We start from the raw sequence: 20,540 nt of genomic DNA, 5'->3' as shown, positions 1-20,540 counted from the left end.
CCCTTTTTCCAGATCATTTATGAATATGTTGAATAGGAGTGGTCCCAGAACAGACCCCTGGGGGACACCACTATTCACCTCTCTCCATTCTGAAAACTGTCCATTTATTCCTACCCTTGTTTCCTATCTTTTAACCAGTTACCAATCCATGAGAGCACCTTCCCTCTTACCCCATGACAGCTTACTTTGCGTAAGAGCCTTTGGTGAGGGGCCTTGTCAAAGGCTTTCTGAAAATCTAAGTACACTATATCCACTGGATCCCCTTGGTCCACATGCTTGTTGACCCCTTCAAAGAATTCTAGTAGATTGGTGAGGCATGACTTCCCTTTACTAAAACCATGTTGACTCTTCCTCAACAAATTATGTTCATCTATATGTCTGACAATATTGTTCTTTATTATAGTTTCAACCAGTTTGCCCGGTACCGAAGTCAGGCTTACAGGCCTGTAATTGCTGGGATCGCCTCTGGAGCCCTTTTTAAAAATTGGTGTCACATTCGCTGTCCTGCAGTCATCTGATACAGAAGCTGATTTAAATGATAGGTTACAGACTACAGTTAGTAGTTCTGCAATTTCACATTTGAGTTCCTTCAGCACTCTTGAGTGAATACCATCTGGTCCTGGTGACTTATTGCTGTTTAATTCATCAATTTGTTCCAAAACCTCCTCTAATGATACCTCAGTCTGGGACAGTTCCTCAGATCTGTCACCTAAAAAGAATGGCTTAGCTTTGGGAATCTCCCTCACATCCTCAGCCATGAAGGCCAATGCAAAGAATTAATTTAGTTTCTCTACAATGGCCTTATCGTCCTTGAGTGCTCCTTTAGCACCTTGATCGTCCAATGGCCATACTGGTTGTTTAACAGGCGTCCTGCTTCTGATGTACTTAAAAAAAATATTGCTCTTATTTTTTGAGTCTTTGGCTAACTGTTCCTCAAATTCTTTTCTGGCTTTCCTAATTGTATTTTTACATGTCATTTGCCAATGTTTCTATTTTCCTCACTAGGATTTAACTTCTACTTTTTAAAGGATGCCTTTTTGCCTCTCACTCCTTCTTTTACTTTGTTGTTTAGCCACGGTGGCTCTTTTTTGGTTCTCTTACTATGTTTTTTAATTTGGGGTATACATTTAAGTTGAGCCTCTATTATGGTCTTTAAAAAGTTTCCATGCAGCTTGCAGGGATTTCACTTTTGGCCCTGTACCCTTTAATTTCTGTTTAACTAACCTCCTCATTTTTGTGTAGTTCCCCTTTCTGAAATTAAGTGCTACAGGGTTGGGCCGCTGTGGTGTTTTTCCTGCCACAGGGATATTAATTATATTATGGTCACTATTACCAAATGGCCCAGCTATATTCACCTCTTGGACCAGATTCTGTGCTCCACTTAGGACTAAATCAAGAATTGCCTCTCCTCTGGTGGGTTCCAGGACAAGAAGCAGTCATTTAAGGTGTCAAGAAACTTTATCTCTGTATCCCATCCTGAGGTGACATGTACCCAGTCAATATGGGGATAATTGAAATCCCCCATTATTATTATTGAGTTTTTTATTTTAATAGCCTCTCTAATCTCCCTGAGTAGTTCACAATCACTATCACCAGCCTGGTCAGGTGATCGGTAATATATCCCTACTGCTATATTCTTCTTATTAGAGCATGGAATTTCTGTCCATAGAGATTCTATGGTACAATTTGATTCATTTACGATTTTTACTTCGTTTGATTCTACGCTTTCTTTCACATATAATGCCGCTCCCCCACCAGCACGACCTATTCTGTCCTTCTGATATATTTTGTACCCTGATATTACTATATCCCATTGATTAGCCTCATTCCACCAAGTTTCTGTGATGCCTATTATATCAATATCCTCATTTAATATGAGGCACTCTAGTTCACCCATTTTGTTATTTAGACTTCTAGCACTGGTATATAAGCACTTAAAAAACTTGTCTCCTTTTAGCTGTGTGCATTACACGATGTAATTGAAAGGGGCTCTTTTTTATTTGACTGTTTCTGATCAGACCCTGCCTGTATTTTATCATTTTCCATCCTCTTGTCCTCACTAGGACATAGAGATTCTCTATTAATAGATCCTCCCCTAAAGGATGTCCAAACCATGTGCTCCTCCGCGCCTGTAGGCTTTCCCCCAGCCCTTAGTTTAAAAACTTCAGACACTTTCCAAGGTGTCCTTTCCAAGTCTGGTTCTCCTGAACAACTACTGCCTCTCTTGGGAAAGGGTCACTTTAATCTTCCCAGGATTTGTTGTTGTTCTGTGTACTCTGGTTTCTTCTGCCTGTCTTGGTCAAAACCAGTTTTGTAGGATAGCTGGAGAAGAGGCAAAATCATCAAAGCTTGTCTCTCAATAACTCTTTAAGTGTTTGCTGAGAGGTGGCTATCTTGAACCATTATTTTCCTTCCTGTCTCTTTCCCCCGACAGCCCTCTATTGAGATAACCCATACCCGCATAGTCACACAGTAAATAACCTAAGAACCAGGCCAACATACAGAATTCATAAATTATTATAGGGCAGCTCCAAATCTATCACAGCTATGATAATGAGCACTTCAGAAATCTACCTACCTGGGCAAAACCAACCACGTTATAGCCCTGTTACAAAACTGCACGGCCACCCTGGTCATTACAGGATGGTAATATGGTTCTCTAACAGGGCTTTTACATGGCGGGCTGTAAGGCAGTCACGGTTCTCTCCCCATCTGTTAGGGAGGGAGACCACGCCCCCTCGCTGCGATGCTCCTAGAGCGACTCCGTTCAGGGGGAATTAGCTAACAGTTAATAGGCCCTAGCCTTCAGTCCAGGCTGGGTATCAGTTGGGTCTGGTAGCCACAACACTCAGCCAGCGCGGGGGCAGCACACAGTTAATGGGTCAAGCCCACAGTCAGGCCGGGTGGCGGCAAGTCTATAGCCCAGAGCCTTCAATCAGGATGAGGCCGTACTCAAGTAAAGGCTGTAGCTTGCAGTCAGGCAGCACCGTAGTAAGTCCGTCTGCCCGGGGCCCTCAATCAGGGTGGAGCAGCAATCCGGTAAGGGGCTCTGACCTGTGGTCAGGCAGAGCAGTAAGGAGTCGGTCTGCCCCAGGCCCTCACTCAGGGCAGAGCAGCAATCAGGTAAGGAGGCTCTGGCCTGCTGTCAGGCAGAGCGGCTCATCAGTCTAGGGGGAGATTGTCTCTCTGATGGGAGAGCCAGATAAACCACCTGGCATCCTAGCTCGGATGGGCACCAGACCAATGCAGGCCTCTTGATCTAGAGGTCGGGAGGCTGCCAGACGCAGGCTCACCCATTCCATTGTGTCTCACCCCAGGGCCCTAATGGGGCAGAGTGATCCGCCAGGGGTCAGCGGGGAAATCCAGCCGTAACACACTGGTCCGCTTGTAGTCAGTCACACAGCCAAACCCTATTCAGCTTCCCTGGGCTCCTTCCTACACTCCCAGTCCAGGGGTACCTGGGTTCTGGGGTTGTCATTCATTTCAGTAGGGTAAACGGCAAGTGGCAGCCCCAACAGCTCCTCGGCGCTCCTGGTGTCTGGTAATTCCTCCGGGTCTCTGGCACTGTAGTTGCCTCTGTCGGCTCCAAGCTCCAGCAGTGAGGGGAAGACATCCTGCTCCTCTGGCAGCTCTTCACCTACTGAGCTGGAGGGCCTGCCTTTTATAGTTCCACTTCCTGTCCTGCCCCTCCGCTTCTGGCGGGGCAGCCACGGATATCCCAGTTCTGCCCACAGGGGGCGGTCGCAGTTCTCTTCCTATCTGTCCGGGAGGGAAACCACACCTCCTCACTACACGGGGTCACATTAGGGTGACCAGATAGGAAGAGTGAAAAATCGGGAAGGGAGTGAGATAATAGTTCCTTATATAAGACAAAGCCCCTAATATCGTGACGATCCCGATAATATTGGGATATCTGGTCACCCTAAGTTGGAGAGTCAGGCTGAAAGGGGATGTAGAGGGGATTACTATCCAGCTCACCCCCAATGCCTCCCCAGTGCCCCCTTTACTTCAGCATCTCCAGTGTCCCAACAAATCTGCAAAATCGAACGGGGAACATAGCTCTGACCATCCAACCCCACCCCTAGCAGCATGACAGCAGATACAGTAGACTGAAATCCAGATGCACCCAGTACCCTCTGTACAAGCAGACCACTTACCATCCCTCAGCTTCCCCCAAAGACTGGGGAGAGACAGATCATCAAGGCCAGGGCCTCTACACACTGCTGACGGTCTGGCCAACCTGAGGGGGAGGAAAAGGAAGATTCGTGACAACTTGTTTGCACAACTCATAGCTGAGTCACAGAGGAAAACCAGGCTGGCTGAGAGGTGGAGACTGCACAAGAGGACTTAGTAGGAGAGGCAGATGCAGCTGTCCTGGAAATTGTGGTAGTGGCCAAGGACAATATTGCAGTGACCAGGGAAAACATGGCAGTGGCAAAGGCCAGCATCATCATGGCAAAGGAGAGCATGGAAAATGAGAGAGAGATGCAGGATGCTATCCTGACCCAGAATGCCCTCCTGCAAAACATGCTCCTGTTAGACCATCAGGTCCTGCAGTCCTGTACTTTGGGATCCAGCCATGTCCTTCAGCCCCTGGGCAATGTTGGCTACTGGGACCAGTGGCAACCCCTAACCGCCACATCCCCACAGCAGCGCTCCCAGCAGCTCCCATTCACCTCTCCGATACAACCTCTGGAGTCCGAGAACACTTGCACCTGGGAGTCCGGCTCTTTTGAGCCTTCCAATGCCCCAACCAATTTTGAGCCATGGCACCCAACCCCAGAACCCATGTGGACATGAGAGCCAGAGGCAAGGTGTATACTAGCCTGATGATTTTACGCCCTCCCCCCACCACCACCACCACCAAAAACGTTGTATTTGGAATGTTCTTACTGTTGCACTTTGAGTTCTGTTTGCACTGTTGCATTCATTAAAAGGATTATGTATAATTGATTATTTTGCAGGCTGGTTAGTTAAATGTATTTCCAAATACAAAGAGATTATTTTTCCAGAGGTTTCATTAAAACTTTAAAAACCATTCACCATACATCCATTATGAGTCATCATTGCAGTTAACACAGAAAATCCTTTAAATAGGGATGAAATAATGCATGGGTTTTGCAAAAGCACACAGGGAATGCTAAACTTAAACCACCCACACACAATACCCCAGTGTTCACAATGTCTGTATCCCAATACAACCCCTACGGGCTAACATGTTCAGCCATGAGACTCAAAATATGAACAATAGACATCCCTTATAGCATTCCCCCGGCTGTTTGTGTTTCTCTATGGGACGTCTCCACACTTCAGCCTCCCACCCGTCTGCAAGGCTTTCCCCGTGCTCTCACAAGTATTACGCAAAACACAACATGCAATTGTAATGATTGGAATACTTTTTTCCTGCTGCTTCAAAGCAATTCCATAAACAGCGCCATCTGCCTTTCAAACAGCCAAATGCACACTCCACCACCATTCTGCAACTACAGAGGCAATAGTTGATATGTTCCTGCTTTCTATCCAAGTGGCCTGAGTACGGCTTTGTTAGCCAGGACATTAGGGGGATACACCGGGTCTCCCAAAATAACCAGACCACCCTCCACCGCGTTAATATCCACAGTGATCCTAAGGGCAAACAATCCTTTCTCCATTAATTTAAATAGTACTGAGTTCCAGAAGATCCTAGCATTGTGGACCCTTCCAGACCACTCTGCATTAATGTATGTCCGTAAACTTGCTGTGGTGGTCCACCAGTCCTTGCAGCACAATGGAGAAATAGCCCTTTCTATTTATAAATTCTGCGCCCTGATGCGGGGTACGGAGGGAGGAGGGGGTTTGAAGAAAATGATAGGTGCATCATTCATCAGTTGCACCTATACAGTTTAGGAACCCCATGCATGCAAGGCTATCAATAATTTTCTGAGCATTACCTCAGTTTCATGGCCCAGTTAGACAGCACATAGCAGACCTGCTTGAGAATGGCCCCCACAATTGATCCCCCAATGCCAAATTGGTTGGCTATAGACCGGCAACATTCTGGAGTAGCCAGCTTCCAGATAGCAATGGTGACTCATGTCATGCTGTCTGGAGTGGTTCACAACCGTGAATGCCAATGTCAGGGCAGACTCTCAGGAAGCAGGGCAGAGACCTGAAACTGGTTTTGTGTTCTATAATGATATTTTACCAACCCTATAACAAGTGTGAAGTCCTCAAGCACTATAACAGTCTTACCATGGAGTTTCAGATAGTTCCCTTGGGCATTCCAGTCTATCTTACCACGCAGACAAGTTGGACTTAATGATAGTTGATTGCTATACACCAAAGATCACAAAAGATTCAGGTGGCTTCCAGTCTCAAGAGACCAGTCACTTACCCCAGGTCAATTTGTACATTAAATCTCTCACCAAAGATAACGCTTGTAGCCCATCCTGTAATAAATGAACTAAAGATTATTAACTAAGAAAAGAAATGAGGGATTTATTACAAGTTTAAAGCAGGAAAACATATATACACAAATGAGTTTCTATCTATGGCTTGAACAGGTGACTGAGTTGTTGTAATCTGTCCTGGAGGCCTTGGGGAAAGAGGTGGAGTGGGGGCAGGCCTGAGGCAGAGAGGGGGGTCGAGCACCGCCCAGGCAAATGACAAATGACTGACTGAGCACATTTTGAAAATGGTATAAACCAGCCCAGAAAGAAAGCGTGGCGCAGAGACAGCAGAATCTTTGGATTTTTTTAAAATTTAAACCCACCCGGCTTCCCGCAGTTCATAGTGAAAACAATCCCAGCGTGCACTCTGCTCAGAGGTGAATCAAAGGACCATGAGATACCGTGAAGAACACTATGCCCTCACTCACAATACACTGCCTCTGTGTGTTCACACGATGTGAATTGGAAGTGAAACAGGCATTCCATGTGTATGCTATCGGTGTCACTCCCATATAGGGTTGCCAACTTTCTAATAGCACAAAACCAAACTCCCCTGGCCCGCCCATGCCCAGCCCCTTCCCAGAGGCCCTGCCCCCCGCTCGCTTCATTCCCCCTCCCTCCGTCACTCGTTCTCCCCCACACTCACTTTCACTAGGCTGGGGCAGGGGGTTGGGGTGCGGAGGGGAGTGAGGGCTCCAGCTGGGAGTGCGGGCTCTGGGCGGGGCCAGAAATGAGGAGTTCAGAGTGTGGGACAGGGCTCCAGGCTGGGGCAGGGGGTTGGGGTGTGGGGGCAAGTTGTGAGGGCTCTGGGGTGGGGCTGAGGATGAGGGGTTTGGGGTACAGGATGGAGCTCCAGTCTGGGGCAGGGGGTTGGGGTGCAGCAGGTGAGGGTTCCGGCAGGGCGTATGGGCTCTGGGGTGGGGTCAGGGATGAGAGGTTTGGGGTGCAGGAGCGGGCTCCAGGCTGGGGCAGGGCAGTGGGGTGTGAAGGAGGTGAGGGCTCCAGCTAGGGGTGTGGGCTCTGGGTTGGGGCCGGAGATGAGGGGTTTGGGGTGCAGGAGGAGGCTCAGGGCTGGGGCAGGGGATTGGGATGTAGGAGGGGGTGCAGGGTCCCAGTAGCATTTACCACAGCGTCTAGGAAGTAGCCACCAGGTCCCTGCGGCCCCTAGATGCATGGGAAGCCAGGTAGGCTCCAATGCACCACACGCTGCCCTTGTGCCCACAGGCACCGCCCCCGCAGCTCCTATTGGTTGCGGTTCTTGGCCAATGGGAGCTGCAGACCCGGCACTTGGGCAGGGGCAGTGCGTGGAGCCCCCTGTGCCTAGTGTCGCAAGAATCTGAGGGCTGCTTCCAGGAGCCGCATGGAGCAAAGGCAGGTAGGAAGCCTGCCTCAGCCCCAGGCCCCCTCTGCATCACTGACTGGACTTTTAACAGCCCGGTCAGCAGTGCTGACTGGAGCTGCCATGGTCTGTTTTTGACCAGGCGTTCTGGTCGAAAACTGGATACCTGGCAACCCTGCTCCCATACCGTGCATTACCTAACATGCATCCAAAAGCTTCGGATTTACCCCTTTGTGTAGACACACCCTAGGTGCCCCGGAGCAGGAAGCTGGGTTAACCAGGAGGGAGACAAGGAAAGTAAGAGTCAACATCCTTTCTCTCTCACATTGTAATTTAAATTCATAGGGTCTTTTTCAAGGCAACTCAATATCTTCAAGAGTTTTTCTACCTAAGGGAAGTCTGTGCTGTGTCTTAGGTTCAGGAACCTTCCACATGCTCCCTCAAAGTCAAGCAGGCCTACGTGGATGGCTGGTACATAGTGTATAATGTATTGCAGCTATTGGTTTCCCCCTCTCTGCTTTTCTTCATCCTCCTCTCTCACCCGCTAGTCTCTCTGGAGCACAATGTGGACCCCGTGACATCTGAGATCACAAGTAACTGCCTAACACAGGGGTGAAATCCCAGCCCCATCGAAATCAATGGCAAAACTCCTGTTGACTTGAAGAAGGCCAGGATTTCACCCCAGATGTCAGCTTTGAAATTAGACCAGTTGTTTTGAAATTAGGCCAGTTGAATTCCCTATGCAGTTTCTGATTAGGTAGGCTCAAAGGAGGAGCTTGAGGAGGTCAAGTGAGGGTTGATCAGGGATAGGGGATGCAAGGGAATGCATTTGCAGGCTAAGGGAACGGTGCCAGCTGAGAAAGGAAGGTGGATATGTATCAGGGTGGAAAGGGATGCAGTCAAAGAGGCAGGACAAGTGGGATATGAGGTGTGTAGTAGGAGAGATTTCTCTGTGACTGGAATGGAGGCAGGAGGGCTTTGGACAGGGAGAAGAGGGGTAGGGAAGCCACAGAAGGGAGCAGAGCTCTTGTCAGATGGCATCAGGTTTGTTAGTAAAGAATTTGGGCAGAGACAGGAAGGAGGAGTAGTGGGAGCAGGGCTGATAGAGAAACTGAAAATAGAAAAGAGATGCCACAGGTTGAGGTGCAGGAGCCTTTCAGGAAGGAGAATCAGAGCTGTTAATTTAGCCCTGGTGTATGTTTGTGCATCTCGATATAAGGAGGTTTTACAGTGGGATAAGCACCAAGGAGGGGGAAGAAATATCTAGGTTGGTGCCCAGGTGCATAACAAGCAGTAATGGGATGAAAGGGAAAAGATAAGTTGATTATCATGAAAGTCTTTCTACGGGTGAGATCTGTTAGGCGGTGGAAAAGTCTCCCAAAGGAAGTGGTGGGTGCACCAGGGTTTGGGGAGGCTTTTTTAAATAGACCAGACAAAATGTTAGAAAATAAAGTGGAGGGAGCGATTTTGCGCCAGCCAGGGGGCTAGTAGTTAGGCCCAAGTAGGTCTTTTCCTGCTATAATTCTATGAGTGGGATGAACAGAAGGTCATGTTTTATCCTTAATGCTGTAATTCCAAACATTTCATGTCTTATGCCTGATAAGCAGAGCCCTGAGGGTAAACTGCTAAGCGTATGATACAGCAAGCCAAGCATGTCTTAGGCATGTGACATTTGAAAATGTAGCCGTTAATTTTTGTGTGATAAGTGCAATTTAAAATAAAGATAGGGACATTTTAATAAATGTATCCACCGTGCCAGATTAGACTTCATTTAGCTGAAGGCAAATTGCCCTTATACTGTACAAATATTTTTCTTTCCTTTTTTTGTTCTCTGTGTCACACTTTGTCCAAGTTCTTCCTTTATCCTTGGGGCTGCCTGCGGTGCATTTGAAAAGTGTAGGTGTGGTCTCAGTGAAGTTTTCTCAGCGTGAGAAGGAAACACAATCAGGCTAGGATTTAATTGAACTTCCCCAGGCAAACTTGATCTCGCCTTAACCTTTGCATGAGCCTGTAAAATGAAATGAAAGGTGTGCTGACAGTTACAATAGATGAAGTCCAGTTTTGATACTGCTGCTTAAGACAGGCCATAGGTAGCACTGTCTGCCTCCCTTTGCAATGCTTCATGCTGGTAAACTGGTACACTTTTCCCCTCTCTAATTCTCAATTGCCAGGTGTCCATCATGCTGTGAGGGCTGGAATTGGGGGTCTCACCTGCAGAACAGGATGAGGAATGAACTCAGCCTTCTATCCCTGAGCTTGAACCTGTGGCTCATTCTGCTCGTCAAGCATCGGCAGGGTATAATGAGTCTACTCTTGACCTGCAAACTGATTGGATGGTGGATCGGATCACTCAGCGTCTCTGGTCTTGCCAGAAGCATGGCTCTGATCCATCCACACCTATGTATTTATGTCATACAACAGACTGCCACTATTGGCCTAATTTTTCACATGTCAGCACTGGTGAACCAGTGGGAGCTGCGGTTGCTCCAAATATGTAAAAATCAAGGCCCTAAATCTTCAGAATTGCACAGATTTTTACCACACATTGACTTTAATAGGAGCTCTGTGGCTCAATCCTCATGCAGCCCTCTAAAATGCAAGGGTCATTCCCAGGGTTATACTTAAAAATATGACAATTGCTGAAAATTAAGGCTGAATAAAGCCTTCAATTGAGTCTTGAAACCCCAGAGGGGCCTGTACTGTTGAATATCATAATGCGAAGCATTCCATTGGGATTGGCAAAGGATACATGAGAGCACTTGGGTTAAAGCTTTTCTGCTTAGAAGCAGAGCCTGCCCGTGAGAGTGATTAGGCTCAAATAAGTGCAACTAATTGTGATCAGACACAGCCGTGTTGCTCATTACCTCTCCTTAATCAGAATTTAGAATGGAATTAGAGATGGAATTAGCGCATACAGTCCATCCCTCTGCTGCTTCACAAGCATTCTGTGTGATGTTTGTCACCGTCGGCCCCTGCCACTCACCCCTCTATTTCTGAAAAGGGGAAAAGGCTCATTTATTTATGTACTATACTAGGGTGATTTTTTAAAAAAAAAAATCTGATAATTATGTGGCAAACTATCAATTGGATCAAAAAGTTATGACAGAGGCTCCGATCCTGCCATGGGTTCTCCCCTTCACAGAACCCCAAAGTGGTGAATGAGGGGCTCCAGGGATGTGCAAGGAGTCTGCCCATGCCAAAGAAGTTGCAGGATCGAGGTCTCCATCAGAAATACTTGTGCACTAATTAGTATTGAGAATCTGTTTTTTTTAATTGTCTTTACTTATTCATAAACAGTATTTTAAATGCTCTTTGCTGCATATCTACTTTCAGTCCCTCAGGATCCTGGATGTTTAAACATGTGGGGCTCTTTATCGTGAACTTTTGAAACTGCATCTTCTGGGTCTGATATTAAATTCTAGTTTTCCCATCTGAAGTGTGTGATGACAGCTTTAGAAATGTTTACATGATGAGTGAAGGCAGCCCTGTTCCCTCTCCCACAAATGGATTATTTCAGGATAAAGCTTATCATATACAGACAGTAGGGTTTTGTCCCATAAATCTCTGAATAGAATAGAATAAGAATCACTCTTGCTTTGGACTGTATTATTTGTTTTTCATTAGTACGCGCACACTATTATTTCCCTGAATAAAATAAATAAATCTGACTATTGACAAAAAGTCTTCCATCTACATGTAAACAAACTTCTAAAAATCACTGAGTTACCATGTTGATTTTGTCCAGTTTGATGATTGATTACACAATATTTAGACAAATATGTGCATATTAAAACATAATGACTCCAAAAACAATATCCCAGAGGCATGTTACAAACTCTAGCTTTCCAAAAAGAGCCAAATAGTTTTTAAGTTTATTTCAGAGCATCTAATCCTGTTACCACAGTGATTACAAAAGAATAATCATAATAATAAGGGGGTGTGGCTGACTGAAAAGGCTCTGGAGACCCAAGCTGCATAATGTGTCAGTTTCATGTTTGATTTTGGAAGCGTAAAGGCCCAGAGCCTTGGCTGTGCTGTAGCTACTCTGCACTGCATCACCAGCACAAAATGGCCCCAAATTCCCTGAAGGGGGATCCACCAGTCCCATAAAGCTAGGAAAAGGGATGAAGTAGTTCACCACTATGCAATGGCCAGGATAGGAGGTGTGGCTTGGGCATCACTGTTGCCCTGCTGAGCCCCAGCTGCTATATGGGCGCCTTTGCAGTTATTGGCAGCCAGCAATATACTGTAGGGAACCCAGCTTGGTGCACAGTCAGCCCAGAATCAGAGAAACAAAAGTCACTTAAAGCCACCTTTGTAGCCCATTTCTGAGCTCCACTGTGTAGTCCTCAGATGTAGCCAGGGATCTGGCCCATAATTTTTTAAGTAACAGCTTTGCACAGATTCCTTACCTCCTCCGTCCTGCTGAAGTCAAAACAGCCTTTGACTTAATTGGGCCAGGATTTCAACGTTCTATCTTTAATGGTGAATGTAGAAATTTGCCTCTTGTATGTCAGCAGTTTGATCTGTAGAATCAATCTTCTTTTATGGACAGTAGCACTGAATTGTGGTGTATTTCAATCTGCCCTTAGCCAAAATTGTTTAGGTGTATTCATTTATTTTCAGAAATGCATATTGCTCTGCTGATAGCTGATACTTTCAATTAGTTTTCGTCTACTATAAGGTCCTTATTGCAGTCATACCTGAGCACCATCCCTGTATTCAAAATAGAAAAATAGAACACTGATTCTTCACATTATGCTTATGGCAGACACATTGAGAAGTTAGATACAAGCATAAAATACTCTGCTGGAAGGTTGCAACGTAACACTACTTTAATTCTTAGACTCCAGAACAATATCCCCAAGAACCACAAAACAGAGAGGAACAAAGCAGGCTGCTTCTTAAAAAAATAGAGAGGCACAACTCTCCCCACTTTACTCTAGGCTGGCTGGCTACAAGATTACTCCGTTTGCATGTTTCCGTACAGAACCCCCTGCTTGCCTGCACACAGGTCAGAGAAAATCCCTGAGAAGTTAAAGACATATAGCACAATTTTAAGACTTTTTAATACACCATAATTCTCTGCCTTGTTCGTCATTTAGGTCCCAGTCCTACAATTCACTGTATGGAGTAAGAGCAGTGCCTTTGTGTGCAGCCCCATTGACTTAAATAGGACTACGCACATGGTGAAATTTAATGGTCTGTGATATACAGGAGGTCAGTCTGGATGACCCAATGATTCCTTAAACTCTAAGTCTGTGAATGTGCACAAGTGTTTGCAGGATCAGGGGCCTTGCATGACCATTTTGATCTGGTAGTGGTCAGCACTCACTCTGCACATGGGTGAGTGGCTACCTAGAGACTCAAGCACGTTATCTCAGTTTCTTTCCTCTACTGCAGTAGGATAAGATGCTCCATTAATTGCTCATGTGTGAAGCACTTTGCTTTCTTCATGTTCTAATAGCTAGACAGTAAGGTCCTCGACCCAGGGACCGTATCCCTCTGAGAAGCACCACGTAGGCCTATTGTTGAAATCGAAATGTTTAATACTATAGAAATAGAGTCCTCTCACTTGATCATGTTTTTTTCCCCTCTGAGTGAGACTAGCCCCTTTTACCCTCTTCCTCTAATACAACAGTCCCTGCTTTGGCTTCTGCTTTTCCCACTGGCTGGAGTCTCACAAACACCCGTGAGACAGGGCAGTGCTCTTATTCCAATTTTACAGATGGGAAGCCAAGACACAGAGGGCCTAAGTAACCTGCCCAAGGAAGTCTGTGGTGGAGCGGGGACTTGAACCCAGCTCCCTCACGTCCTAGGCCACTGACCTAACTGGTATTGTTGTTAGTAGGTTGTCTTTAGAAAACCAGCATCTCATTAAATGAAAGCAGAAAAAGAACATTCTTATTTGTAAACATCTGCTATGCTTTTTCCAGGACTCCCACGAGAAGTGAACCACTCAAACATTATTTTTAGAAAAATCAGCAATAAACCAATGTTGTTTCCTCTGCCGGGCGTGGAGTGTGTCCTGTCTTCTTGGGTTTGGTCTACTGGGCAGGAAGCTCTTCAAGGCCAGGACTGTCTTCCTTTCAGGTCTTGTACAGTGCCAAGAACATTGTCCAGGCTTAACAGATATTAAGTGATAACCGTATGTTTTGGATGGTTCATGTGTTAAGTAACTAAATGCAGGCAAAAAAGTTTAGCTTCACAGTTTATTCGGAGAGCACTTCTATGAACGGAAGCAGAAAGAAAGTGTAAGTACAAAGGGACAGACTGCCTCAGACATGGGGATGAAAAGTGCTCTTGTGAGGCAGATTAGCTCTATTATCCCCATTTCACAGATCATGGAATTGAGGCACAGAGAAGCCTGTGTTGGTGACAAAAATGGAGGATAGGTCTCCTGTCTCCCGGGTCTGAGACTAACCATCTTCTGAGAGAAGATTTGGGAAAGAAGAAAGAGCAAACTCTTGTGGTCCTCCATACAGGTCATGTGAATTAGGCAGGCTGAATGGATGAGAGGCATGTTAGAATCAAATATGCGTTCATCATCCCTGAGCAGACTAGAGTGAAACCCGTGATGAGGAAGCAGCTGAATATGATACCAGTGCCAACTGCCCTGCTCCAAGCATAGATTGGATCACTTTGTGCGGCATATTGGAGAAAGGCATGTGACCTTACCTCCCAAGAAGCTAGCTCCTTCCTTAGGTTATTGTTTAGCTGGGAGAATGGCAGAGTTTGTGCATCTTGACCAGACTCAGTTAATTTTACTGCAGTTAATTTTTAATCAGCCTTGTTTCCTATTATTATGTTTACCCATCTCTCCTTCTCCCCCGTTTGGCTTCTACCTAGCCACTTATATATTCACTTCTTTTATTTTTTGAGTGGGGAGAAGGGACCACACATTGCATTATAGTGAACTATGCTTGGAATGCCAGACTAATAGTAAAAAATGAGTCTGTCAGAAGAATTGCACGTGCACTGTACTGAGGTCCCCTGAGCGGTTTGAGCAATGTCCTTGACCTTTTGTTAACTAATTTCATTTTCATTAAGTGCCAAGTAGGCTAGCACGAATATAGTTATCTTTTAATTTCCAGGAAGCAAAATATCTAAGCCTAAAACAAAGAAGAATAGAGGGCACACCAGAAGCAGGAGTCTGTTGTTCACACTACATGCTTTCTTTCTAAGTGAACTTTATCTTTCGGTAACTCAGATACTTCTTGTGTACTGCTTGGTGTCATTAATTAGATATGAGGATTTCCCAGTACATTAGCAAGTAACTGTGTCTCTCTCTGTGTCACATCTACTCTGAAAAGTGACTGTAAAAATGACATGGCCTTATCTCCACTCCCTGGTGTGGTCCCTGCATAGCCAGTGCAGCTCCGAATGTGAGCTGGATGCTGTTCCCGCTTGTGCAGTCATCAACAGAATTGTTTGCTGGATTCCACTGACCGAGCTAGTCAGTTACACCTGTGCGAACCCAGAGGACACTTTATACTAAGTTTGTGGCAAGTTATCATGCAAATTAGACACATCACTAAATTTGGCTCTTGGTCTGTAAAGGCACATATAATATCTAGGGATGGACATTTTAAAGAGGTTGAATAGCCGATTAGATCCTATGGGATTTTCAAGGATATATGCTTTATTATTTAAAAAAATTATAAATGATCTAATCTATGTAAAGTGTGCCCAGAAATTAACACAATGGTGTCTCTATTAAATACATGAAATAATACATTATTACTACCCTTTACATTTTTTTTTTGAGTTGATACGCTTTTTAGTTATGTTGCTAATTTATACTTTTAAGATCTGGTCAACTACTCCCTTTTTCATGCAGAATCATGTGAAGACCATCCTAAAGAATATGCTTTTGATTACGGTATGTCTCTATAATTGAGATTCGCATCTGTTAATGCTTTTGAGATAGGCCAGAGAAGGAGATCTGCATGATCTGAGGGAGTTTGCTGATGCGATTGCAGAGCCATTGGCCATTATCTTTAAAATCTTGTGGCGATCAGGGGAGGTACCGGAAAATTGGAAAAAGGCAAATATAGTGCCCATCTTTAAAAAAGGGAAGAAGGAGAACCCGGGGAACTACAGACCGGTCAGTCTCAGCTCATTCCCTGGAAAAATCATGGAGCAGGTCCTCAAGGAATCCATTTTGAAGCACTTGGAGGAGAGGAAGGTGATCAGGAACAGTCAACGTGGATTCACCAAGGGCAAGTCATGCCTGACCAAACTGATTGCCTTCTATGATGAGATAATTGGCTCTGTGGATATGGTGAAAGCAGTGGACATGATATACCTTGATTTAGCAAAGCTTTTGATACAGTTTCCCGCAGTATTCTTGCCAGCAAGTTAAAGAAATATGGATTGGATGAATGGGCTATAAGGTGGATTAGAAAGCTGGCTAGATCATTGGGCTCAATGGGTAGTGATTAATGGATCCATGTCTAGTTGGCAGCCGATATCAAGCGGAGTGCCCCAGGGGTCGGTCCCTGGGCCAGTTTTGTTCAACATCTTTATTAATTATTTGGATGATGGGATGGATTGCACCCTCAGCAAGTTTGTGGATGATACTAAGCCGGGGGGAGAGGTAGATACACTTGAGGGTAGGGATAGGGTCCAGAGTGACCTAGACAAATTGAAAGATTGGGCCAAAAGAAATCTGATGAGGTTCAACAAGGACAAGTGCAGAGTCCTGCACTTAGGACGGAAGAATCCCATGTACCACTACAGGCTGGGGACCAACTGGCTAAGCAGCAGTTCTGCAGAAAAGGACCTGGGGATTACAGTGGACGAGAAGCTGGATATGAGTCAACAGTGTGCCCTTGTTGCCAAGAAGGCTAACGGCATATTGGGCTGCATTAGCAGGAGCATTACCAGCAGATCAAGGAAAGTGATTATTCTCCTCTTTTTGGCACTGGTGAGGCCACACTTGGAGTATGCATCCAATTTTCCCCCACTACAGAAAGAGGTTTTTAAGGCCCAGCTTAACAAAGCCCTGGCTGGGATGATTTGGTTGGGGTTGGTCCTGCTTTGAGCAGGGGGTTGGACTAGATGACCTCCTGAGGTCTCTTCCAACTCTAATCTACTATGATTCTGCAATTCTCTGTGTATGTGCTTAACTTGTTGTTGGTTAGTGGGGACTGTTTAAAAGCATTGTACTGTGTATATCGACTGGTAGATTCAATTTTATTACATTTCCAGTTTTTCTGTGGGCTCAGGTGCTGATTACCACAGAAATTATCACTATATTTTGTATTTCCTCTGTTTAAAAAACCATGGTCTTCTTTTTATCAAGATTCTCAGCAGGAGTCTAGTACACAGCAAAATTCCTTTTGTCGGCTGCCAAAAGCAACTAATGGCTGTAAAAAGTTGTATACTCTTCTGTTTTAATGGTTCTCAAACGAATCATTGCTTTCCAGTTCGGTTTGCTCATGCAGCAGTGTTCTGGGCTTGGAATGGGGATGGTTTTTCAAAGCCCTATAAAATATCTCCTTTGTAGCTGATGTTTTTATATTGGAAGACAAAACCATGAAATGATCTGTATTTGCCTGGACTGAAGAGCTTTTGTGGCTTAGAAATGCCGAGCTACTTCTCCAGTGGCTCCAGAACTCCCTCATGATGCTATGCTGTTAATAATTGTAACTGTGTTACAGAATAATGCTTATCACTAGCATGTGTTCCCTGATTTAGGACAGATAGTAAGGCTTGGTCCACACTGCAAACTTATGTCGGTATAACTACTTCGCTCAGGGGTGTGGATTTTCCATGCCCCTGAGCAACGCAGTTGTATCAACCTAAACCCTGGTGCAACAGCGGTATGGGAGGGCTTCTCCCTCCACCTTAGCTACTGCCTCTCAGGGATGTGGAGTACCTGTGCCGACAGGAGAAGCTTTCCCATCAACATAGATAGTGTCTGCACTAAGCACTACATTAGTGCAGCTGCAGCATTATAAGGCCTGGTCTACACTACAGTTAGGTTGACACAAGGTGGCTTATGTCGACCTAATTTGTCAGTGTCTATGCTAGAATGCTGCTTCTACCGAAGTAAGTCCTCTGCTACATCAACATAATAACTCCATCTCAACAAGAGGCGTAGCACTTAATGTCAATGTAGATAGGGCAACGCAGTGTTCATGTAGACACTGCATTATTTACATCACCTGTTGGTTGTGAACCCCAAGTGAGGCTGACAGCTGGAGCCCTCCCTCCCCTTCCCTGGCGCTGACAGCATACGCTGTCAGCCGGGCACCAAGTGAGCCCCGTGTCTGGCTGACAGCTCAGGCTGTCAGTGCTGGGGTGGCTGTCAGCAGCGGGGGGGCCCAGCTGTGGGCCCCACGTGGTGTTGACACCTGAGGCTGTCAGCCCCAGAGCAGCCAGGCTCCAGCTATCAGTGTCCCTGGTGAGGACGCACACCGCTGACAGAAGGAGCAAGTGTGGATGTGAACCACCACTTTAATTACTGTGGTGGCTGTACATCAACTTAACTTAAGTCGACTTAATTTTGTAGTGTAGACAAGCCCTAAGAGCGAGAGTTGTGAAATGGAAATTCTGCAAGGTGACGAGCTCCCTCCACTCCTGTTAGCTTCAGGCAATCTTGCAGGGTACAGCCCTTGACTTGGACTGGTTGTAAGAAATTAGAGGCAATATAAAAATTTGCTTTCTGATATATATAAGAAAATAATAAAATACAATGGATACTTTGCCAAAATCATGGAGCAGGTCCTCAAAGAATCAATCCTGAAGCACTTACATGAGAGGAAAGTGATCAGGAACAGTCAGCATGGATTCACCAAGGGAAGGTCATGCCTGACTAATCTAATCACCTTCTATGATGAGATTACTGGTTCTGTGGATGAAGGGAAAGCAGTGGATGTATTGTTTCTTGACTTTAGCAAAGCTTTTGACACGGTCTCCCACAGTATTCTTGTCAGCAAGTTAAAGAAGTATGGGCTGGATGAATGCACTATAAGGTGGGTAGAAAGTTGGCTAGATTGTTGGGCTCAATGGGTAGTGATCAATGGCTCCATGTCTAGTTGGCAGCCGGTGTCAAGTGGAGTACCCCAGGGGTCGGTCCTGGGGCCGGTTTTGTTCAATATCTTCATAAATGATCTGGAGGATGGTGTGGTTTGCACTCTCAGCAAATTTGCGGATGATACTAAACTGGGAGGAGTGGTAGATACGCTGGAGGGGAGGGATGGGATACAGAAGGACCTAGACAAATTGGAGGATTGGGCCAAAAGAAATCTGATGAGGTTCAATAAGGATAAGTGCAGGGTCCTGCACCTAGGACGGAAGAACCCAATGCACAGCTACAGACTAGGGACCGAATGGCTAGGCAGCAGTTCTGCGGAAAAGGACCTAGGGGTGACAGTGGACGAGAAGCTGGATATGAGTCAGCAGTGTGCCCTTGTTGCCAAGAAGGCCAATGGCATTTTGGGATGTATAAGTAGGGGCATAGCAAGCAGATCGAGGGACGTGATCGTCCCCCTCTATTCGACATTGGTGATGCCTCCTCTGGAGTACTGTGTCCAGTTTGGGGCCCCACACTACAAGAAGGATGTGGATAAATTGGAGAGAGTCCAGTGAAGGGCAACAAAAATGATTAGGGGTCTGGAACACATGACTTATGAGGAGAGGCTGAGGGAACTGGGATTGTTTAGTCTGCAGAAGAGAAGAATGAGGGGGATTTGATAGCTGCTTTCAACTACCTGAGAGGTGGTTCCAGAGAGAATGGTTCTAGACTATTCTCAGTGGTAGAAGAGGACAGGACAAGGAGTAATGGTCTCAAGTTGCAGTGGGGGAGGTTTAGGTTGGATATTAGGAAAAACTTTTTCACTAGGAGGGTGGTGAAACACTGGAATGCGTTACCTAGGGATGTGGTAGAATCTCCTTCCTTAGAAGTTTTTAAGGTCAGGCTTGACAAAGCCCTGGCTGGGATGATTTAATTGGGGATTGGTCCTGCTTTTGAGCAGGGGGTTGGACTAGATGACCTCCTGAGGTCCCTTCCAACCCTGATATTCTATGATTCTATGATTCTATATTACACCCAGTCCAAATCAAGGGCTCTAATCTTCAAGATTTCCTGAAGCCAACAGGAGTGGAGGGAACTCATCACCATGCAGGATTGGGCACCTACTTTCCATGTATAGAATGGATACATCAGGCTGCTGTTTTCTGTGTTATCGCTGGTAAAGTAGGGTTTCAAAAAAGAGCATCGCAACATAAGCCAGTCACTCTGCATAACACTGCAGAGGCTATTCTAGAAATACCACTTTCAGAGGGCAGTACGTCTGGGAGTGACAGCAAAGAAAACACTAAGCAGCTGATAGGAGTGATGGTCTGGTAATGTTGATCTGATTTCCCAGTGAATAGGCAGGTGGCTATCTTTGTCTTTGGAGGCACCTAGCATGAATGGTGTACATAATTACTACCGCAAATATCTGAATACTGAAATTTTACCCTGGGCATCAGAGCCATCGGAACTACGTACTGGGAGAGCTGCGCAGAATGCACATACATCCCTTGCCTCACTTAAAATGGATTTTGTTGGGAAAACAAGAGGTTTGTGTTTGCAAGCTAGATAACTGAATGAAACTGAATGTTAATGTGCCCACAAAACCCAGTGCAGGGTGGGTGAAACAGAAGCGCACATGTCTTTCAGTTTTCCCCTTGTGCGCAGAACTCTGGAAGTTTAGTCCATTATTATTATTAATTATTATTATTATTATTATTTGTATTACAGAAGTGCCTACAGTCCTAGA

At 45.6% G+C, this 20,540-nt stretch overlaps 1 protein-coding gene across 1 annotated transcript in view; it reads left to right on the top strand.

Moving 5' to 3' along the window:
- ME3 (malic enzyme 3) overlaps window positions 1-20,540 on the top strand; it is a 190,278-nt gene that overhangs the window by 104,161 nt on the left and 65,577 nt on the right. The window lies entirely within an intron of this gene.

This window comes from Lepidochelys olivacea (genome assembly GCF_965140295.1).
Source record: "Lepidochelys olivacea isolate rLepOli2 genome assembly, chromosome: 1".
NCBI lineage: Eukaryota > Metazoa > Chordata > Testudines > Cheloniidae > Lepidochelys > Lepidochelys olivacea.
This window is presented reverse-complemented; position numbering and strand designations above follow the sequence as displayed.